Here is a 24304-nt window from a genome sequence, read left to right as displayed (position 1 = left end):
TAAAATAGGGAAAAAAACATCCAAATAATCCTGTCCCTAAATTAATTTTTCCACGAGATTATTCTGAAAACATCAAAAGGAAACAGAAAATCTTCACCCTTCAGTCTAGAGTTTTTCCCAAGGGATGACACCTTTAAGTTGGTACATTAGGAAAAAGAGAAAACCAAAAGCACACTTTTTCTTCTCTGTAAAAGTGTTTGATCTCTGAGCTAAAGTACAAGAAGGCCAATTCCAGTCCAGTCCTCAGGAGGCTCTCACAGAACATTTTCCAATCTCTGTCAGATGGAAAGAAAGAAAAAAAAAAAAAAGAAGTGAGAAACAAATACTAAAAAAATGGAAAGACAATTATTTTCTGGGTTGATATCTTCTGAAATAATGCCTAGCACAATTATACTTAGCAATATTAACACCTACAATTTGGTAATTTCATTTGTTAATCTCATTAACATTATATTTTCTCTCTATTTCAGTTAATTAAGAAGACAGATCTGACCTGACAATGGTCTCCATGGTGCTTGTAATCACACTTTCCTAAACCCTAATACACTGCTGATTGTTATCACATTTTCTTAGGTTTCCCGTTGTTTTTGAAGACATTTTCTCAATTGAATAAGAGCGGATAGGAGATAGCATGCCAAACAAGATTGTGTGAGTTTTTGCTTTGAAAGCAGCAGTGGTGAGAAAGGCATCATTAGGTAAGATTGCTGGGCAAGGGTTTCAGATAAGTACTTAACTGACAAAACACAGGCTGATGAGAACTAAGCTGACTGCAAATGTATAGAAAGAGCCAGAGCTGTCATATCTTGCAAAAAGCAAGGAAAATCATTGAACTGATCTTCTATTCCTTTATTCCAACATAGTAAGAAGTGGCTTTCCAATTTGGGTCCTGATGTATTTGCTTGCGTCACTGTTTACAAAACAAATCAAGCAAAAAGTAAGGGAGAAGATCTCACTGTTAACCCTCATAGCCTTGCAGTTTTCCCTTGACTGATTGCAAAGTGCTTTCCAAATGCTAATTAATCACATTATAAGGCAACTACATATACTGATATTCTGTCAGTTTTCAATTCCAAATATCTTTGAGCCAACAGACAAGAAAAAGTTAATTAATAGAAGAGATTATATATAGGAATAATTCAACTGGTAAAATGATGAGCAAGGAGAAAAATGAGATCCTCTAAGTAGAGGTAAAAAGGAGAGAAATGAGTGATTTTAGTCTATGTCCAAAATATTTCAGGCAGCATTATGGCTAAAGTACTTTTATTAAAAAATAAATAGGTCACCACCTAAAACAAAATTAAACTTCATTGAACTATACAAAGGAGAGGAAAATTCACTACTAATGGTAGTGTAAAATTTCTAAAGGTACGTGTGAAAGGCAATTTAGCAGGGTGGCTTTGACTCTTATTCTGTATCAGAGATGTCCTGCAAACTCACAGAATTATTGAGCTATAGGAAAATCTGGGCTGGAAAGAGCCTCTGGAGGTCCTCTTGTCTAATCCCTCAGGCAAAGCACACGCAGTTACAGCAAGTTGTTCAAGACTGCGTCTGGATGAGTTTTGAATATCTCCAAAAATGGAGATGCCAATACCTATATCAATATTTTGCTGTCCTTATAGTGAAAAGATGTTTCCTAAAATCTGATTGGAATTCTTTTTGCAGCTTATGTCTGTTGCCTCTCATCCAATTTCTCTACAGCTCTGAGAAGAGTTTGCCTTCTCTGTATCACACCATAATGTACTTGTGGTCAACAATGAGATTACTCCAACCTTTCTCTTCCTCAGGCTGAACAAGCCCAACCCTATCTCCTCTTCCTCATATATCCACGTTCTTCTGGATATCTGCAGTCTCAGATGACTAGAGCATAACTTAGACTCCTGAATTAGGTGTCTAAACACCAGCAGAAGGAGCCTGTGTTAGCCAAAGGAGAGGACAAAGCCAGCAGTCTGTGACCATAATTTGAGACTTGTGATCAAAAACTGTTTCAGAAGCCCCAAGGTAAAAGAACACATGACTGATCCAAAAGAATTCTCTGTTTCATGATGACAACAGAATAAACTCTGGATGAGCTGAAGGGACTCATCCGAATTAAGTCTGTCTGGCAGTGAAGTCTTTTGCCTACTTAGCAGAATACCCCACTCTTGCATCATTTGTTGGATTCAGATGGTTAAGACAATTAGCAGTGAAATGGTTAACTCTGAAACAGAAATCCTAGCAAAAAGACTTTGTATTAACAGCACCAGGAGTTTGTGACTCTTGGACAGCTGTTGCTTTTGTGTGTATAAAGATGTTGTATCCAGAGGCTAAAGAATTGAAGAAAATTAAACTCAACTTCTGAAAAAGCTGAATTACAAATGTGTAATGGGAAACATGGCTTAGAAAAACAATTCACAGTCATTCCTTCTGAACTTGGTAACTTTCTTATAAATAGGAAACAGACTGCAGAACTGAAACCAGTTGTCTTACTGAGATCTGCTTGACAAATGGCTGTGTACACTTCTTCCCACTATGTGACCAAAAGGTCAGACTGATCTTTTGGAGGATGGATTTTGGGAAGAGGAAATACCCACTTTCCAAAATACCCCATGGTCATTGCAATATAGATGTGGATGAGAGAATAAGAAGCTGTTGATCAGCCCAGGGGTGAGGTAATGGGGTTAGGCAATAGCCAGATTATGCAGCTTTTTTTTTTTTTTCAAGTGATAGCTAATGTACAGTCCAGCATGATTTTTCCCTCTCCACCTTTCAGTCCCCGGCAAATTACTCGTGTGATGCATCAAATGATGAGGAGGTGGGAATATGACACCAGGAACAGATTTGCCTCTGACCCTGAAAAGCTTTTCAGAGCTCTGCAGAGGGAACTTAGTTTCAGGCATGTATCCAGCCATCAGTAAAAATGGGGTTGTGTGTGTTGTTCTGATGGACATACCTAGTACAAATTAAAATGAGTCCTCTCAGCAGCAATTTATCCCATTTAAACTAAAGGAGGATTACTAGTTTGTAAAGCTGTACAGGTCTCTGGGGACTGAGATGTTTTAAAGTCCACAATGAACTGAATTTAAAACTTTCTCTCAAAGAAATGATTGACTACAATTTCCAAGACTCCAAACTGAGCTCTATTATACAGGAGAATTCCATAGAGGACATTGAGGTCCAGCATGATTAAAAGTTCTATGTCCTAGCTCTTCCAAGAACTTCAGAGGAGCTCAGCAAAATAACTAGTTTATGTACATTTTCACTTCTTAAAAAAGGTTAACTGAGTTCACTTTAACACATCATAGCCTACGCTTTTTCAATCACGAGCACTGACCATCCTTGTGCACAATGCTTTATCTGGGCTTGCATGGGGACAGTGGAAGGAAGTAACAAGGAAAGAGTTGGTTTTTTTTTTCAAGGGTGATTTGAAAGGAGAAAATCTGGCACAAAGAGAGAACTGCTTGTGCCTCCGTTCTCGATGGAGTTTTGAGTCATTCATGCAGTGCAGTAGCTAGGGAGCCTGAGTGACTCATACATAGCTAACTATGGAGAGAAAAAAAATCTGAGACATTCAAGCATTACTCACATTTTCACTTAGTATCAGCTGATTCTAGTAGCCTTATTCTACCTTTTGGGATTTAGTATAACGGATTATATAAAAGACAGATTGGCCTCAAGCTTCCTTTTAAATGATGTGTTAAATATGGCATCAGACACCTTCCCTAGATTAGTAAGTATTTTGAATGCTCCTCAGTTCAGCATGCTATTATTATCTTTAAAAGGGAAGAGCTGGAAAAATTGAAAAATTCTCATCAGAGTTGACTTCAAAGCTCTTGATAGCTATCTTAACTTACATGCTGTGATTTTCACCCCAAAGTATTTTCAAATGCTTGGTAACTGGTAAACAGAGCCTATCCAGGGATTTATTACCCACTGTTAAGCTAGTAAAATTTCTAGGGTCTTCAGAACTACAGTTATGGAAACATAGGAAAAATTTGAGTCTTTTACAAGATAAGCAAGCTCAGCTCTCTCAGCATCCCCTCATATACTGTGGACTTGTCCCCTGGCCAGCTTAGTAGCTCTCCAGTGGGATTGCTGTACTATGTCCAAGCCTTTCAGTATGGAAGAGCCCAAATTCCAACACAGCATTTGGTCCAGATGTGGTCCCAAAAGTGCTGAGTAAAGGGCAATGGCCTCTTCCCTTGACCTGTGAGCCATGCTTTTGCTACCACAGTCCAGTGTTTGCTTAGTCTTTGCTCTAAGGACCCATGCTGCTCAAGAGTGCTCAGCAGTGACATGGCGTGGGCCACTGCAGGCACATCGTGTGGCTGTGCAACACAAAGATGCCAAATTTGTGCAGAATTATTCTGGGAACCTTAATATAATGCTCTGGCCAGAAGTTTAGTATGAATCAAAAGAAAACTGGATTTTTTCTGGACAATATAAATACCCAGTTTGATTAGCAAACATTACAAAATAAGTAAAACCTCTGTGAGGTCTGGAAAGGCTGAGAATTCTAAGTACAAGCCATGTTTGTCCTCTGAGTGGACAGGAGGAAAAAAAAATTCTGTTTGATTACTTCCACAATGGTCTGATTCAATTTTGTGCTTCTTCCTCTGAAGTCTCTGATAGCCCTTCTCAAGGCTACAACATTGACATCAGACTGGGAAGGTCTAAGATTTCCAATGCTGAGACACTAAAGTATTTCACCAGAGACCACTGACAGCCTTCACTCGTGGCTGAGACTGAGGTTGCATGCACCATGGGTTGCCCATACAAGAAACAAGTGGACAGACTGATTTGGTGCAGTGTTGTTCTCCCCCTAGCATGCCCTCTCCAGCCCTGGTGTCCCTGGAGCTACCACTTGTGTAGATCTTTGGACTGTTACCTTAACCCTAATGGAGGCTTGGGATTGAGACTGATGTCCCTGGTACCACAAGCCCTCAAGATCAGGAAGCTGTGGACAGAGCAATGTTGGTGAAGTGACATGATCTCCTTGGTATGCCTTTTACAGCCCTGGTCTGTGGAGTTTGTAGGCATGGTGGTTCTCCAAATCCATACCCTAACCCTTAACCCTAATGGCAGCTTTCTACTGAGGCTGAGATCCCTGCACCATGGGTGGCACAGATAAGAAATATGTGGAGAGGTCAAAGTTGGTGCAGTGCTGTGCTCTACCTGGCATGCATTTTCCCAGTGCCTCCCCATGCCCCCTTCCTCTACTCAACACTATGCAACAGCATGTCCCTGAAGCTGAATGAGGAAGAACCAGAAGTTTTGAGATGCTAAAGCACAAAAGAACATGGATTTTTTTCTCTTCTGATTGCCTAGCAGAATGCACAGGGAAATATGGGCATGGATGTGGACACAGCAAGCTCAGTCTGGCTCTGTAGTGTACCAGGCTAAGTCAGATGGCAATCACCAGGGCTAACACTACAACTAAGCCTAATTCCAACTCACAATGCATTTGCTTAGGTGCCATTCCTTTTCCTAATAAATAGATAGATGCATACATTGATGCATACAATTTTTAAATTTAATTAATAATTTCTAATGGATTGGACATTTTTAAAGTCTGGCTAACATTTGTTGAAGCCAACAGGTTTCTGTGAGGTAAAATAGTGTTTCATCCTCAGTGTGGTGATCTCCAGTGCTCCGGAGTGTCACAGGGGAGGCAGAGGCAACACCAGGGCTTAGTCAGGCATGTTCTGCAGTGTGCATATTACAGCTAGAGACAGATGGTTGTTTGCTCACTTCAAATATGTAGGTTAATTCCATAGAGGAATGCTTATATCTTTACCTGATTGCACTTCAGCACTTCAGCACTTCAGGGGAACTTTGAGTAGAACAACTTCAATGGGAATTGTGGGAAGCACTGAAAAGTCAGGTCACATTTCCTGTGGGATGAGGTGTAATATTAGACAATGCAGTTTGAAACTGTTGGCTAAGAGGTAAGACAGTGCTATTGCAAAAAGGCTTAAAGGTTTTGTAAGGTTTTTGTTAGAAAATGAATCATTAATAGGTCAATTACTGTTATGTTACTAAGTCATAAGTAGTCCATGAATGCAGCTTGCAGTGGTTTTCCCCATCTCAGAGATAGAAAATTTTGAGAGATGGATATGAGTATAAAATGCTTTCCTGACTAAAAGAAGCAAAGTGGATCAGGAGGTTAAGGCAGCTGAGGTTCTGTAGAGGTCTCTATGTCCCATTGAGGCCCATTGAACTTGGGATGCCGTAGAGAAGGGTGAAAGAAGTAAAGATCATTTACTATTTCTCATGTTGTAAGAACTAGAGGGACTCCAGCCATCAAGTTTTGTACAAAAGTACAAAAGAAAGTACTTTTTTCACAGACTACCTATAAAAGGATGAAACAGGTTGCTGTACTAATTGTGAAGGTGGAAACCATACAAATATTCATGACAGGCTGAACAAATTACCTCTAAATGTGATTATTAAGGTTGCTATTTCAGATCAAATCTCCTGCTCAGAAGGTCCCTAATCCCTTGCAGTGGGTTTACACTGGGCAGATGACAGGTGTTCACCAAAGCTGTGCCATCACTTACATCCCCAGCTGGGCATGGGAGAGAAAAGGTTCATGGTCAAGATAAGGACAAGAAGAGGTCATTCAACAATTATCATTATGGGCAAAACAAATTCAGTTGGGGAAATTAATTTTATTTATTTCCAATCAGATCACAGTAGGGTAATAAGAAACAAAACAAAATCTTAAAACTACTTCCCCTCACCCCTTCCTTCTTCCTGGGTTCAGCTCAATGCCAATTTTCTCTACTCTCTTCACCCCAGAGCTGAAGGGGGATGGGGAATGATCAGTCATCACACATCTCTGCTGTTCCTTCTCAGAGGAGGACACTTCACACTCTTCCCCTGCTCCAGCGGGGGGTCCATCCCACAGGAGACAGTTGTCCATGAAGTTTTGCATCATAAGAACTTCCTATGGGCTGCAGTTCTTCACAAACTGCTCCAGCGTGGGGAGTCCTACAAGTGATGGAATATACTGAAGGAAGGATCACAAGGAGTCAAGGCTCCTTAGGGCACCCTTGAGAGGGTGATCAGCCTTGCAGGTGTTGTGGGATGGCCCAGCCACACTCCCATCCATACTGGCCCTTATCTCCCATTGCTTCTAAAGGGAGCACATATCGCTTTGCATGACCCTGGGGAAGTTTATCTGCATCTGAGGACATTCAGCGCCCCATCCTGCTCAGGTGCCCGGTGTTGGTGTAACAAGGGATATCTCACCATGCAGGTCTCCAGCAGTGCTGAGCAGTAGCAGAGACCAGGATCAGTGCTGCCAGGACCTGCACTGTCCTTGTAGCCTCACTGCTTCTGCAAACCCACTCAATGACAGCAGCACTGGGGACACCCTACTCATGACTTACCCAGTCTGGTCCTGATGTAGAGTAGCTTTTCCCCACAGCGTGACCAGCCTACATGCCCCAAACAACCCAGCCATGGCACAGTTCACCTCTTTATCCATAACCTCCATTTTCATTCTGCCTCTGCTCTGCATTATCCCATGGCTAAGCAGGGATGGATGTAGCCAGGAAAGGAGCTGTGCAATGGTCCAGGCTTTGCTTTGTTAAATGTCACCATGCACATGTGGTGCAGTGCTGTGCAATGGGGAAAGGAGGGCATCCTCTCATTGCTCCCAGACTCTTCATCACATGAAGTTTCTGCTTTAAAGTGGAAATGCTGGAGTACACTCTGCCATTTCCTATTATTCTGTGCATGACTTGGCACAATAAAGCCCTCTGTGGCAGGTCTCCAGGAGCTACTGTAACTCTGTATACACCCTATACATTCTGGAGGAGCCACAGGGGAACTAACACTGCTGTTTTCAGCCTGCTGTTGCAATGCATGAATAATCACAGAAAAAATTTGCATTCATTCAACAGTGTGTGGGAATGTTTAAAATATAAAACCCACTTTAATTTAATTAAGGGGGGAAAATACCAACAAAAAAAAAAAATCATCATTTGTGTTAGGTAGCCTGAGATCCTTCATTTGGTTTTAATGAAAAGGTCGATGTCAGATTAGGTTCAGTCTAGAAAGATGAATAATTTTTTTGATCACTTGAAAAACAGGAGATCATGTTGCCCAGTAACTTGTTATTATATTTCAGCAATGGTGTTCTCACTCAAGGTTAACTAGAATTGTAGAACTGACAAAGCACTGAGCTGCTATATCTCCAGCTTCATGTCCCGTGATAGCTTCTGCTGAAGCAGATGTCCTCACAACAAGACACAAAAATATGCAGAAATAATAAAGAAAAAACTTTCTCTTGAACCTCTGTAAATCCAATTTACATTTATGTGAATTGGCTGTATTTCTTATTTTAAAAAACCCCAAAACAACAATGTAGTAATTCATAGTGGCCAATTATTTCTTAGAATCACAACCTTTTGATCCAAGAAAGATCTTTGGCAGGTATTTTCATTTTTCTGTTCATGGAAGGAGATAATCTCATTAATATGGAGACTGTCTTCTCCTCTTGCCTGTACAGTGTAGGTCAGTCATATCCGCATCCTTCAACTGGAAAATGCCTTGGATAGAGGAAGATCCCAGATGCAGGGTTTCTGGGTTCCTCAGATGTAAGGGTCTGTGACAAAGTGATGGATGTGCAGCTCTGTGCCAGCCCATCTGCTGACATGTCAGAGCTGTGGGACACCAGTGGGACTTGTGCTGCAGGTGTGGATGGTGGTAGTGGACACTGCTGGTGCTTACAGAGGACCTCTCCTCGCACCTTTCCTGAGCAGGATTTGTTCATCCACTCCCTTCTTGTTAGACGTAAGTGCAAATTGTAGGTTGCAGTTCTTGTCCTCCTAAGGTAACCCTCTAGATGGATTTGGTCCTATTCCATTGCAAAAGCACTGCCTGTCTCCCAGGAGAGCTGTGGGTGATCACCTGATGCCCTGTCAGCAAGGAAGGAGTCCAGGGAGTGTGTTCAGTCCTGCTTGGCATGTCGTGTGCTGCCAGCAGACACAACATACCCTGATTTGGGCATCCTTTTCCCTGCATATGGTCTGGTCAGCCTGGCATTCACTGCAGTGGACAATGACGCCAATGGGCTACAAAACATGGGCAAACCCAGACACCGATGTGCCCTTGCTGGCAAAGCATCTTGTTGACCTCTCTGAGAACCCTTCACACCCAGGTGATAATCATCTGACACGTCACTGCAGCCTTTCCCCTGCCCCTCCATTCTGTCATGCAAACAAAAGTCAGTCTGTGAAAGGTCATGGTTTTCTCCCCGGGATCTGTGCTCAGCTGCTCCCTCCACCCCACTGCCTGCTTCCAGTGCTGCCACTGCTCCCTGTGCTTATGCTGCTGGGACATTGAAACAAAGGACTGGGTCTTTTGTTTGTAATGGGAACTGCTGGTTTCTGGGAAGCACATAGAGTGCACTTCCTGATCAGAAGCCGTCATCATGGTTTGGGGAGGGACTGCTGCTTTAGTCCTAGGCATTTTATTAACTACAAGAGAACTTCTAGGAAGACCTCAGGCTGCAGCAAATCTGGATTTGTATCCACTGCCTTATATCCACTGTATCCACTGAAGCATGTCCAGACTGTGGCTGGTGTGGTCATGGGCTCAAGAGCACTCTTCAGGCCTTCTCCTTCGTGACACATCCTTTTCAGGATCCTCAGGTGACTTCTCCACCCTGAAAAGGTCCTCGACTAACACAGCACCTACTTGTCATACCTAAACACTGAGTCAGGAATCTTTTGTTCATACTTTTTCTTTTTAAATAATCTACCCCAAGTCCCCCAGCCTTAGGATGTGAAGACTACTCTGGACTTTCCTACTTCTCCTTATCCAAATACTGCAATTAGAAAAAATGAGTCCCTCTGCTCCTCCTCCTATGCTGTCTCTTTGCCATTTTCCTTTTCATAGTATTTCACCCACCTGCAGTGCCTAATGTGTGCCCAGTGAGCTTTTCACAGCATAGACTATATTTGTTTTTTTGCTTGCTAGAGAAGCTCCTTCAACCTGACCCATTCCTTCACATGCTGCTATGAAACAAACTGCTGTCAAGTGTAAGAAGAGAAGCAAGGTCCAGCTGTGTAGGTGGACCAAAGGTGCCTTACTTGATCCACATCCAAATAAATACAGATTGGTGAAGCTTGTGCGCTGACTACACAGCATCCATCTGACATGCAGTAGTAGCTATTTTCTGACAGCCTGCAGTCCCATCCTGGGGCTGTCTCCTCCGGGCAGCAATGTCAAGACTCCTACACAGCACTAACACATCAGCCCTGTTGTTGCTGTGGATTTCAGGTGAAGTGGTGGTTGTTGTATGAAAAACTGCCACTCGAGAAATCAAGTGGAGGCTGATAAGAAAAGTCATTGCACAAGGCAGTACTTCCTAGCATATAAAAAATATTTTCTGGTTGTCTTTTCAATGCTACTTCACCCTCAAAAGAGTTTACCCCCTCACTTTTCATTTAAGACATGTTGTAACAATCAAGGATTTTTGAACAGAAAAATGGTGTTTTTCCTTTTTCCAAACCCAGCACCATTCAGAACAGTACCTCGCTGTAAAGCAAAGGGTTTCTGAACTTTATAAATAGCATCAGTCCCAGGGAAAATGAAAGGATGAAAACCTCAAAATAATGTTTGTGAGACTGGGCTTCAAAACTGTGGGTGGTAGTCCAGCTTTGGCTTCCTGAACATTGTCTGAGAGGTGTTACACAAACACAGAGAAAAATGATTCAGATATATGCAAACCAACACACTTCTTGCAGTCTGTCTTTTCCAAACACTTGTCTCAGCTCTTCTATAGCTGACATTATTTTTTCTGACTTCATAATTTTCCTTTTAGCTTAAAATTCATTGGGTGCAGTCTAAGATCTTGTTTCAATGAAGTTATCCAAGAAAGTAAGACAAATTCAGCTGGATGTTAGGAGGATGTGTTTAGTGACCAGATGAATAAAGGGTAACTCAAGCTTTCCATTGAGTAGGTGGAATGAAAGAGCAAACTATCCTTGAGGATGGTGTGTGAAAGGAGTAACACAATGTAGTTGCCTGAGATAGCCCAGGCATCCTTTTAGGCCCTACGATTCACATGCATCATTGACATTTGTGCCTTATTCTCAGCTTCTCAAATATTTGTCTTTTGCTGTTATTCTTTTTAGCTTGGTTTGCTAAAGAAACAACACTGATGAAGCTGCCCATCTGGCTGTCTATTGCTCTCACCTGCTCATTCTCCCCAAACCCCTGTGACCTTGTTTTGTTCCAGTCTGATGGTGGGATGGACATCTCAGGGTGAATTATTCTACTAGTGCCATGAAAATTGGCTGCTCCTCAGGGAAAGACACAGCTCTTGCTGGAGATAAGGGCAAGTGAATCCAGCTGTTGGTTCCCTGTCTGTGATAGCATCTGGGTGAGTGCTGGCCATGTGCTTATTTATCAGGCCACTGGGGCACAGAACACTTGAAGCCTGAAACACATCATGTTGTTTCTTGCCTGTGGGAGGATGTCCTAAAGGCCACAGAGCAGCTGGATAATTGACATGCAAAGGCAAGGGGACGAAGGACACATTTCCGCAGATAAACAAGACTTCCCTGCGTCTGCAGCTCACTGAGCAACTTCTGCATCCGTAACCCTGGGTAACTAACGGGTAAAGGATTCAGCTCTCAGGATGCAGCTGATTTTGAGTGTTTGCTTGTTGTTTCCTGCTTTGTGTGAGCTGCTTCAGACACATATTTGATGTGACTCCTGAAGCTGTACATGCCTTGTTTACACAATGCACCTACTCAAATGGGAGAGGAACATGAGGTTTCTTTGGGGATCTTTGCCATCTATATAGGAGCACTGAGTGATCAGTCCCAACTCTGGATTTCCAGAGATGCTGACTAGTCCACCTTTCACATTGCCAAGGTGGCATTTAAGTCCACAAACAAATGTGGTAATGTGGCAGAAACAGAAATGCATGCTCAGATTTGTCCGATGCTCTGCCTCTAACATTAACTGTGTGTCTTTGCAGTAACAAGACTATTCTGTGAGACAGCCTCATGCCTCTGAAAGCTTTCAAGATTGTTTGCATTTCCTCCCTTTACCAGACTGTCTTACTCTTCATTCTTGCAAAGGTACATTTCTTTTTCTGCAGGGCATTTCCTTCCTTCTCAAGTCTTGCCTCGCCTTTTTGCAGGTATGAAGGAGCACCCACTCAGGTGCTCCAGGATCCCTGTGTGACTGGCAGACAATGAAAGATCTTGTCGTTTCATTTTCATGCTTTTTTGCTTCAAAGTGACTCAACAGCCGCTGCAGATCGTCACCTCCTCAGCCAAAGGGAGCTCATCTCCTTTCCATGCCTTTTAAAACATGGAAATTAAACATACCAAAATTAAGTCCACATGTTTAACAAGGAAAGCAGTACAGGGTTATGTACTGGTAAGGTCACTAATGGCAAAGGCAGGATCTGGACAGAGGAAGACAGCTTGTGCCCTTCTCCTTTTTTGTCACTTCCTAATTAGGGTCCTGCTCTGTAAATGTCATTCTTAGTGTTTTGATGCCTAGTGTTTCAACTGCAACCACATTATCTGCTCATCTATAAGCAAAAGGCTTGCCTTGTTTTAAAATATGAATTAAAGTAATGAATTCACCCTTGGCTAAAGTGCATGTTTATTCCTATACTATGAACTCTGCTCCTGCAGAGAGGAAATCATTACACACGTCAATGCCCTCAAAAGGGGGAGCGAGGGGGGGCGGTCTGAGGAGGAAGTAGCACAACCATCAGAAAAAAAGCCTAACGTGGTTGTTATGAATAAAATATCCAGCCCAGCTTTAATCATGGAACAGAATGGCTCCAAATGGTATCGGAGGCCTGGTTTATGAGGCATAGGACTGACACTTCCCCCTCCTGCCATACGAGTTTTATTTTAGGTGATAAAAACGAGGAAAAAAATAGTGAGAAGTCAGGGTGAAGTGGAAGGATACTTTGCAGCACCCGTGTCAGCTCACATCTGTGCGGTGTGCTGCAGAAAAGCAGTTTCACCGCAGCGCGACCTCGCCAAAGCTCCGCTCCCGCAGCCGGGGGCCGCGCTGCTCCCTCCTCCTTCAGTGATCCCTGCGCGCAGGGCGGGAGGTATCGAAGGCACCAGCCCGCAATGCAGCTGAGGATTCCCGTTGCTGGGGACACCTTCAGCACTTTTCTTCCTGGCACTGCGGGAGGGACACATAGCGACCACATGAGGCATCCGTGGGTCGCCCAAGTCTCCTCCCTCACATGAGAGGCTGACGGGGACATGGCTCAAAAGGACATGGCTGGCAGAAGGGATATTGAGCCCTCTCTTCCCTTTCCAAGCGTAACTTTTATTTTACTGAGAATGGTTGCAAAAATACCTTGGAAGTATATTTTCTGCACACCAGCGTCTGTGAACCATTTCTAGCACTATGCAGTGGCATATTTTATATATATATATAATATACTACTGCATTTATGCCCTACATCACAGCAGTGCTGTTGGGGTGCCTCTTCCCAGTCACATCTGGGTGGTGGTAAATGCTTGGAGCACCTCCAAACAGCTAATTTACCATTGCCATTCCTCAAAGGACAAGCAAGGGAGAATCGTCCCATTCTGGTTCTACTTCCAAGCTGGCATTTGTTCTACATTTATCTCCTTTATTGTATATGAAACTATCACTAGCTTTGATAAACGACTTTAGTAATCCAGCTTTTGTTTTGTTTTATGGTTTAATGTAACGACTATTAATTACTTTGTCTACAAAAAGAGTTTACCCCCTTATTAATTAATAGTGTGAAGGATACACTTTTAAGTTTCCAGTGCATTATTTGGTAGGTTTCTGGTGACCAGGTTTTCCTCAGAGTCACCACTGGGTTGTGGTGAGATACAGAGCTGGGACAGAGCCTTAGGCCAACAGCAGCCCAATAGCAATGTCCTTCATTGTCGCTTGACATCACTGGCTGGCCCTGAGTCCTTTCTTATCAACAGAGAGAGCTGTAGCAACACTGAACTGTGTCTGAAATCAAAACTTGGAGGTGAAATAAAAGCCAGAACTGTTGACCTCGCTGTAGCACCATTAACTTGCCCCGTTTCCAGCAGTAAAGCTGTGCTACAGCTTTCACTGCAGTGAGAGGAAATCTATCACTGTTTTCTCCTTTTTGCTGTCTTCAGGTCAAGAGGAGTCAAATACAGCTTTTGTATGGAGTTGAAAGCCCATAAGGACTTTTCCACCTGCAACACCTTTGCTTTGGCTATCCAATTCTATCCAGATGCTGCCTTTGGAAGACATCTTTGTCTTTTTCTTGGATGATCTCTGGGGTCTCTTGTTGAGCTCCGATTTCTGATACCTGCATGATATCACATGTTGGTCATTTTGGGAGCAAGGGGAAAGGCAGGAAGATTTTCCTTGGAGCATACCACACAATTTGCTTGGCCACAGCTGTGTACCTTTAGCAGCATGTTGAACTGGCTGGAGCAGCATTCCCAGATCCCATTAGTTCCTGAAGTCAGCAGCAATGGCATGATTTCCCCTACAGATCTAGGAGATGCCAAAGAACTTTTGCTCAGTGCATACTTGCCTGGTCCCAGACCTTGCTGCTGGCTTACTGGTTGGAAGGGCAGAGATCCAGCTGTTAGTTAAAACATGCCCAGTTGGGCTAGCAATTTTCTTCATGGATTTAGCACATCCACAAATGCTATGGCCCATTTGGATGAACACATCACCCGTGGCTGTCCCCTCACTGGTTTAATATCCATCCCTTGTGTTGGCAATAGTAATGACGAGGCCTGGCCGAAATGACTCTGAATTTCTCAATCAACTCTGGAAGACCTCAGATTAAGGGTGCAGGAACCCAGCGATCCACAGACAACTTTGCCACTAAGGGAGATCTTTTTCCTGGACCAACAGTACCACAAAATACCTTGAATCTGCAAAGTCTTGGATTTATTGAAGGTACTTAATAGAGGCCTGAAAGGTGAGCAGTGAGCATCTCTGGCAGCAAGAAAACTTGTAATCATGTGTCTAAATCTGAACGTTGGCAATTGTGGAGACAGGGCCTCTCTTCACCATGCCTCCCCTGCCATGGGGGAAAGCAGAGCACCAGTAGGGCTCTGCCACCGTGCAGTGACCACTGGGATGAAGCTGCAATGCAGGCAGGGACCTCTGGCTCTGCCATAGGTGTTGCTGCAAAGAACTCATTGATACTCACCTCACTGTCAGTACTGCACCTTTGGAGACTTCTTACAGGTCATGAGCCCAATTGCATTCAGCTCTCTGCCTCTCCTGCACAGTATTTTGCCTAGCTGTCAAGCTGGGGGTTAATACCTCTCAAATTAGCTCTAAAAATTAATATGAATATTAAGTTATTTAAACATCCTGTTCTAGTATTTCCTTTGTTTACAGTCAAATCCATTTCTGGCCTTATTTCACATATCAAGTGTTCCATGTATAGCATCTTTCTTCTTCAGCTTAATATGCAGGCAAATCCGGTCCCATACCATCAAGTTTTCTTGTATTTGTGCTGTCTTTTTTTTTTTGTGGCAAGTTTGTGCCTGGATTACTGAAATGATTTCTTAAAATTTCCAGCTCAGGGAGATGAAATTAGTGCATAGGTTCAGCACCCTGTTTCCCAGCCTCCCGCCCTTCTGTAGGGTGACTTTCTCATGTACATGTCTGAGTTACCAAAGCAGCTCCCAGGGATGACGATTCCTGCCACTTGACATTGAGGATTTGCTGAAGTCTTTCTTAACAACACAGAGAGAAAACTCTCTCCTGTCTGGTTAGGTGTGAAAAGAGAAGTGCTGGCACGAGAGAGGGGGCTGCTTGTCCAAATGAAGGGAGCTAGCAATCACCAAAGGCAGTGTGCCCTGCCAGACTGATCAGGGGCAGGGAGGGATATGCCCTGCTACTCTCCTGGATCAGGGAGTACCTTGTCCTTTACCCTTGAGGAACTGCTTTTCAAGAACTGGTCTGTAAAACAGGGATAAACCTGCCTGTCATAACCATTCCCAAAAGATCCAATAATATTTTCCCCAGTGTTTCCAGTATGTGGTAGTCCTTGGGGACACCTCGGCCTTGCTTGTGATAATGAAGCCCAGCTCTCTCAGCAAGACCTTCAGCTCTGACTTGGTGTGACTCTGTGACTCAGCTCTGAAATAGTGTTTTTCCACTGATAATTTTGATAAGTATAACCTTAAACTGGGCTATATTACAGATGAGAACCCAAGAGCATTTTTAATCTCCTGTTATTTACTTGTAACATTATGAATCATAGCATTGCACAGCGTACATGATATTCTCTGATGATATAATTACAGAGCTCTCTGTATACTGTGCTTTCTTAATTCATTGTATTCAACATTCACCTTTTAGCAAGGAATGCTCTAGTTCTCAATGTTACTCAGTTTGAGACTAAACATGGGAATTGAAAACAAGGCTCAAGATATCACAGCCATGTCACAATGGCTGTGTGTCTGATGTGTTTCCCAACCTCACACTGTAGCCTTTGCTCTCTTCCCATACATGAGCAGCACTGGGTAGTTACAAGGTAGGTGCAGCTGTACTTTAGAATGTGTGATTGGAGCTTGTTCTCAAGCCTTATCACCTGGGGTGTGTTTACATGATGAAAAATACCTCTGTGGTTGTTGTCAGTTGCTTGCTCTTGATGGGGGAGGTCTCAAAGTTATGTGCTGGCAGTGCTGGGTAAGGTGGGGAGTCTGTGCACCTCACTGGTGCCCTCAGCTCCCTCCTTGAAGACAGATACATAACAAATTGTGAGGAGTACTAAAAGAAACCATTTTCCACAGTGCCTCCACATATTGCGTCCCTAAGGTTAATCAGGAAATGAAATTCAGGGCCTTCACAGAGCCTGGGGCTCAGGGGCCTGGTGTGTCTAGGGCAGGGAGAAGCTTATTATTCCATCTCCAGGCATGGCAAACTCCATCAGGATAAGCAGAGCTCATGTCCACCAGACAAGCTCCCATCCCTCCCCAAGGATTGCTGCTCTCCAACCATTACAATTGCCCTGGATGCTGGTTCTGAGTTCATCCATCACCTTCACCTTCTCCTCCCCTATTATTTCCAGGTCAGTCACAACTCACATTTCTACTGTGAAGCTTGCCAGAAAGGAGGAGAGCAGCCTTTTCAGCTCCAGGCTACATGGTTCCTCTTCTGAGGCTAGCTCAAGAAAAGCTGAAAATGCTTGTTGAGGCTCAGTGTTGGATTTGAAAGGCTGCTAGGTACTGAGCTGCCGTGGATCTGCCTGGAGAAATGCCCCTGAAATTGCAAGCAGCAGCATCTCCAGAGCCTCCTCCAAGTGTGAAAGTCAGAGGGGCCATCTGAATCTGTGTTGAACAGGAGCCAATCTGGAGCACTTCCTGCAAATTCCAGGGAAATGTCATTTGCTGTGGTAATCTTTGCTGAATCAAGCATCGATGATTAAGCAGCACTCCAAAACCCAGGCCTTTTACCCCAAGCTTTCTTAAAATTGTAAATTAATTGTTGGACTCTATGATATCAAAGGTCTTTTCTAACCTAAGTGATTCCATGATTCCTTATCTGCTAGGTTCCCAGCTCTGCCTTAGCTCTCCCTTTGCAAGTTACAAATACAATGGTTTGCCCATTATCTAATTCTTTCTGTGCCTCCAAACCTTGCAGAGAAGATGCCAGTAATTTTCCAGATTTGTCCCCTCCATCCACTGTTTAGCCAACACCAGCTGCTGCTGTGTCACTGAGGAGCCATAGCCACCAAAAAGGTTTGTAAACAAAGCCCAGGCCATCGGCAAACTGCCTCATAGGTGCTTTCCCATTGAGGACCACATCCTATGAAGCCTTGGATTTCCTTTTGTTTCCTTGCTTTCTCCCACATCTGATTTTCATACTTATGAACATGCAAATGCAACAGGGAAAATTAGGAAATCTGTTACTAAGGCAACTGATTAGGTGATGATGCAATTACCTTGTTATTTGAAAGTCAGGGTGCTGTGTGTTGCAATAAGCTCCTACCAAAAGGGGAAAATAAAAGTTTTCATAATACTTTCTCATTCAAAGGCAGCACAGCCCTAAAAATTACTTGCCTTGAAAATACACCAAGAATACCCAAAGTCAGCAAAATCTGGCTGCCTTTGTTGTAACAGGAGTCAAGGCAAAATCTCCTCCTTTCTCCAATGCCAACAGGATTGAGGAGGGGTGACTCACTTTCAGAAGATGTCAAGAAGTCCATGAGAAAAAGCACTCATGTGACACAAGCAATTAACAAGACATCCACCTATAATTACATTTAATTATCAAGAAAAGAAATCATAGCAGCAAAGATTTAGGTCTTTGAACATAAATGTTGTACCTAAATGCATTTATAGAGATGACATTGGATTGCAGCACCTCGATGCCTTGTTTGCAGTGAGCATCTCAAAACTGAACATAGAATTTGAGGTGTGGTTGCACCAGTGCCGAGTATAGGGGACAATCACTGCCCTGTCCTGCTGGCCACACTATTGCTGACATAGGCCAGGGTGCCATTGGCCTTCTTGGCCACCTGAGCACGGTTGGCTCATGTTCAGCTGCTGTTGACCAGCATCCCCAGCCCATTTCTGCTAGGCAGCTTTCCAGCCCCTCTTCCCCCAAACTGTAGCTCTGCCTGGGATTGTTGTGGCCCAAGTGCAGGAGCTGTTCCTTTTCCTTGTTGAACTTCACACAATTGGCCTTGGCCCATGGATCCAGCCATGCAGCTGGTTCTGCTGTTTCAGACCCTGTCTTTCCCTGGTCTGACTTTCTAGCCTCCTACCATAGGCTTCTCTTCTTCATTTTCTTTCTCCCTTCCTGGTGTTTTCACACATGCTGCCTCACACCCTTCTATAGAGTCTTGGGCCCATGCAGCACTTCTTTCACTTGGCTGGTGCCCAAAGGCTCTAACTGCATCAGACCCTTGCCTTTGACCTCAGCACACACTGAGCTATGGAGGGAAGAGCAGTGGTGATGGGGACCTAGTCAGCCCACAGGTGAGCATGGTATCTCCTTGCTTTTCCTCCATGCCTATGCTTAGCACATTCAGTCTCTTCACTGCCTGACACAGTCCTGGTACCTGCTGCCTGTGCTTCATGCTGACATTCCTCACTGGACAAGTCACCTCAGGTCTGCTGCTTGCCTTGGGACCCTACTCAACCTAGTGACGCATGCAACTTGGCTGCCTCTGCCAGCTCCCACTGTGAGTTTCCATGTTTCTCTGCACAAATCTGGCTCTTTCCAAATGCCAGGAGTCACATTCTGGGCTTTTTTTTTTTTTTTTAACCTCTATTTTCAATGTTTTTCTTAATAAGTCCTCACAGTGCTCATTTGCTTACAGACAAGCCACAATTGTTATTTCTGGGGACCAAGAAAAGAAAAAAAGGTGGTGGGAGAATCAGTAACTCAGAAGATACAGATCTGAGGTGGTGGGTGTTGGGAGGGCTGCTGGGGTAGCCAGAGGCAGGGAACCTATGCCGGTGGAAAGTGCATGCTAAAGAAAAAAAAAGATGAGGGAGAAAGCAAGTCTTCTGCTTTTGGTCCAAGATACCAGAAACCTTGTAAAGGAGCAGGAAGTGTTGACCTGCTATTCTGGACTCGACATCACCTCTTTAGCCCACATTACTGCCCTTCTGCAGCTGCACAGGTGCATTTGAAGTCATTGTTTTGAACAGCTTCAAAAGCAAAAGCCTGCTTGAGTTTGGGGTTGCACAGTAAGTGTGGTATCACACAGCACCACATGGGTCCTGAGATGTGTGTTGGGGCATCAGCAGGCACCTGATTTGGGGGTGCTCTCTGTCCCCATCTCCTGTCCAGGGCTGGCACTGGCACCTGCCATCTATGTGTGTGTGTATGCAGCTCTGTTCTTGCTGCAGTGATTTCCCAGTGGGCCAGGGAGGAAAAATGAAAAGGAAAACAAAATTGCAAAACCACATCTGCTCTGTGGGAAGTGCTCAGGTAGTATGAATTGTCACAGAGATAAGGCAACCCCCTACCACTTCCTAAATAGAGCCAGCAAGGTTATGTGACACTAGTAAAATTAAAATGATCATCACCTTTCCCTTGAAGAATTCATAGACTTCTGAATTTATTCTCCTGATTGCTGTAAACTCTGCTCTTTTTTCCTTTTCTTATTTTTTGTTGTTTTGTCTGTTTGTTTGTTTGTTTGTAAATATAGTACATTATACCACCCTTTTACAGTTTTAGAAGACATGGTAGCTTGACTGCAAGTCAGTGTGTAGGTGCTGAAATCCCATATAGCAGGCAGTGCTGAAATCCCATACAGCAGGAAGGTCCTGTGGAGAGAAGCAGAAGTGAAAAAGTCAGTGAAAAGTTAAAAGGTAGTGAAAAAGTGGTTGGGGAAGGAACGAGGGTGCCTGTGGGAAGTGGTCCCATGTAGGCAGCCTCCTTGGTGCTTGTTTCTGTCCAGGCAGGCCCTGGGCTTCCATAGGAGGCATTTGGATATGATCCCCTTAACATCTTCGCTTCTCAAAATCTCCACACCTCTAACACTACTACCCCACCTAGGATTTACTTACATTTCTAAAATGGCTTTCCTCTGTGACATCCTTGTGGAATAGTATGAACTTTGCAACATGTGAGATGAGAGCAGCTGAATCATGCCTTCCCTCTGTGCTCCCCAAAGTGGGAAGCTGCTCAGACCTAGAGGCAAAAGCAAAGTTTGCTTTTAGCTGCCTGAAACAAGCCTGTTGTCTTCACTCACTGCCCACGGTGTTTTACTGAGTGCTCTATGCCAGAGGAAACGGTGCAAGGCCATGACCACATCGAAGAGTTTCCCACCTTTGCTGTCCTGGGAGTCAGAACAGCAGGGAGAGGGGCTCACTGGAGTGCTCCAGATGTGAACTGGTGTGCTCCTGCTGGGGGTCTCGTGGGCAGCTGGAACAGCCACCGAGACTCTCAGTCCCCAAGTGTTTCAGCCACCACATCTGGACGATGAAGGGGAGCAGCCCAACCCTTGAACCACAGGCCCCCAGCACAGCTTGAAGGACCACTTCCACCTATATACAATAGGAAAATCCAGGCACAAAAACAGTTTACTTCAAGTGTACAAAATGATGATGTCAGGAATTTCCTCCCTTTCTCAGTCCCAATGAAATCTCCTGCCCTCACATAACCCTCCTTAGCAAGTTGCCCCTTAGCCTTTAGCTGCAGTAAAGAGTTCACTCCTGAAGCCACTGCTTTTCCTTCCTAGAGGCAAATGTGGCTTGATCTTTTTGCATGCTTTCTGGGAAATATTTGCTTTGGTTCAGCTCAGAAGGGCTCTGTGGTGCCTTGGCAGAGCACCCCAAAGAAATGGAGATCCCCATAGTGTCCAATTAGGTTTTCTGCCTTTATATATTTATTTTCCTGATTGTAATATACTTTTATGGCCAAAAATAATTGGATATTTCAGGTTGAAGTCACTCTTTATTTTTATTGTAATGCTTAATATTCATAATTAATTATGAATTATGGGTTAATTATGATGGTCAATTTGCTTTCAACTTTTTATACTTCTGTAGCAACTTCTGTAACAAATTCCTTACATGCAAGGAGCCATGTTAAAACTCACTCTGAAGGGCTTTGCAAAACTGTACACTTACAGGGTTTTTGATGGTAATTTCTATACTGCTTGGGAGTCAGGTCAGAACTGAGGCTGATTAATGGAAATTCACTGTAATTGAAATATGTTCCAGTGCTGAGCCCTTTACAAACCCTTCAGCCCACCTCTGTCTCTTCTATAATTTCATTTGTCCTTCTGTTTTTAAATTCAGCTGTTGATATTTTCACTTTTGCAACAGAGTATTGTACAGTATCATGACTGCTTTCTGTAAGAAAGCACTAAAGAAATATAGCCATGGAATCATACATCTGTTAAGGTTGGAAAAGACCCCCAAGATCAGCTGTCAATCTAGCACTGCCAAGTCCACCACTAAACCCTCAGTGCCACGTCTGTACATCTTTGTGTCTCCACAGATGGTGACTTAACCGGTACCTCAGGCAGCCTGTTCTAATAATTGATGACTCTTTCCATGAGGGAAATTTTGCTAATACCCAATCTAAACCTTCTTTGGTGCAACCAGAAGCTATTTCCTCTTGTCCTATTCTTATTACTTGGGAGGAGAGACTGATCCTCTCCTTGCTAAAACTTCCTTTCTCATAGCTCCAGAGACGCATAAAGTGTCCCCTCAGTCTCCTTTTATCCAGGCTAAACAATACCAACTCCTTGAGCTGCTCCCCACATGACTTGTGCTTCAGAACCTTCACATTCAATCATAGAATCACAGAACAGCTGAGGCTAGAAAGGATGGAGGTAATTTTGTAGTGCATGAAGCCCGGCTCATAGACCAAAACTGTGATCCTCTTCCTGCTTGTGGCAACAGAAATCAGAAGTTAACATTTTCTGTTAGCTTTATTTTCTGTTGCAGACCCATGGTTATGCCATGGAGTTGATTTGTTTTGGCAATGCGCTTGGATTGTATTGGGAGGCAAACTCCAGAACTTCCCAGAGGATATCAGAAGTAAAGCTTTGCCAGTTCCCCTGGACTTCCAATTAGGATTGGATTTATTTGCCCTGCAGAATACAAACTCTCATTTTGCACAGCAGGTGCAGCATTACTGACTTACAGAGCCAGAGAAGTACTCAGGCTAGGTAGGACCACTGAAGCTCATCCTTCTACCAACTTTCCACAAACTGGGTGTGGGTGCAGTCCATCCCCATCACCAGGCCACTGAGGGGCATCTGAGAGGAGGCTTACAGAAAACAGGAAAACATCTCCTGAGTATGGAGGTCAGTCTGAAGTCAGGAGGTATGCCAGTGTAGGGAAGGAACAAACCTGAGCCAGGATCTGAGATAGAGGCAGCCTGGCTGAGAGACCCACCATTACCTGCACATAACAGCAGCACACACATCAGCTGCTGCCAGCAGTGCCAAATCCTATTTTCTAGGTCATCAATCTTACCAGTCACTGCAAAACATTATGTAACTCCACTCCACTTGATATTCAGCTTTCATCACATCTCTGTAAGGCTTAAGCCAAAGATCTGGGCAGATTTTACAAAATCAGATCCAGTCCGTTAATGGGTGCCTCATGTTTTTGTGGCTTAGTGTGTATTTGCTCCCTGCCTCTGAGACACTGTGTCTCATTCACATGGGTTGTGCAAGGGCTGTCAGGCATCCCCCCAAAAGATTACTAAAGCATGCTGCCAAGCTCAATGTTGTGGGCCACCCAGTTAAGTGTCTGGGAGAAGCACGTATCCATGTGATGAAATGAGTTACTAGGCTTTGCTTTGCTGGAGTGCCTTTCTGTAGTGCTGAGCCTGTGCCAGGACCAGCACTGGCTGGCAGTACCACAGCCTTGCCCTCCATCCTCACTGATGGGAGAATAAACAGGGAGGGTATGCTCAAAGGAGGAGCTCATCACTCTGAAACCCCAGTAAAAGGATGTGTGCTGTGTCAGAGCATCCCTTAGGGCTGCCACACAGAAGCCAGGGGTTTTTTGCTCCTTGCATCAGCATTGCCTAAAATATCAATGCACATTCATTTCTGTTCCTTCAACCCACACTCCTCAGTCCAATGTCACCCAACCATACAGAGCTCTACAGTTCCCTGCATCTCTTCTCCACCTTATTCTATATGAAAATTTTTCAAAAGGCAGACTTCCAAGATGTGACAGTTCAAGAGGTAAGAAAATTAGGACAGCCTTAGGGGGCCAGATCAGAAGTCCATCTAAGCAGGAATTCTTATGGTCCCTGGATGGAGGAGGAAGTTGATGCATAAGAAAGAGTGCAAAAACAGCATGGGAGAACCCATGGTGCAGCTTTCCAAATGGATAGCAAACCTACTGCAGCTAATAAGTATCTAAGACCATAAAAGTAGGAACAATCACAAATCTTCTCCCCCTCTGCGTGTGAGATGCATTGTTGCCTTTGTTTTTCAACGTGTTGTGTGGGTGTGACAACAAAAAAATACTAAAAATGCTAAAAGTAATCTCTCCATAAAATTCACCATGGGGCTGCTAGTATAACTCTCTCCTGCAGGACCAGCTGGGGGATCAGCCACACCTGAGAGATGAGAGTTGCTTTGCCAGGGCACCATTAGACAGCACTTGGATTTGGAGGGTCATGGCCAGCCCTGCCTGGAATTGAGATGTGGCTCCTATTCACAAAGTCTTTCCCACCTGCTCTCTGCTAACATTTAATATCTGTGCAGTTCATGCTCACAAACTCTTCAAAGCCCTAGCTAGTCACCACAGGCTAACTCTGCATTTAAATATCTGTGGAGGATAAATATCCCATTTTATGTTTAGGATAGGACAAATCACCCTCTGCCTTGAGTTGGTTAGAG

At 43.9% G+C, this 24304-nt stretch overlaps 1 long non-coding RNA gene across 1 annotated transcript in view; it reads right to left on the bottom strand.

The window, feature by feature from the left end:
* Positions 1 to 212: 212 nt before the first annotated feature.
* Positions 213 to 24304, bottom strand: part of LOC116184311 (uncharacterized) — a 62047-nt gene continuing 37955 nt past the window's right edge. Inside the window, exons 2-4 of the long non-coding RNA XR_004149074.2 lie at positions 20496 to 20619; positions 20013 to 20252; positions 213 to 275 (exon numbers count right to left, since the gene is read on the bottom strand). This is a non-coding gene — a long non-coding RNA (uncharacterized LOC116184311). The remainder of the gene's footprint in view (positions 276 to 20012; positions 20253 to 20495; positions 20620 to 24304) is intronic.

This window comes from Lonchura striata, chromosome 2 (assembly GCF_046129695.1).
Source record: "Lonchura striata isolate bLonStr1 chromosome 2, bLonStr1.mat, whole genome shotgun sequence".
NCBI classification, from domain to species: Eukaryota; Metazoa; Chordata; class Aves; order Passeriformes; family Estrildidae; genus Lonchura; species Lonchura striata.
Note: the sequence above shows the minus strand (reverse complement) of the source record. Positions and strands in the feature narration are given on the sequence as shown.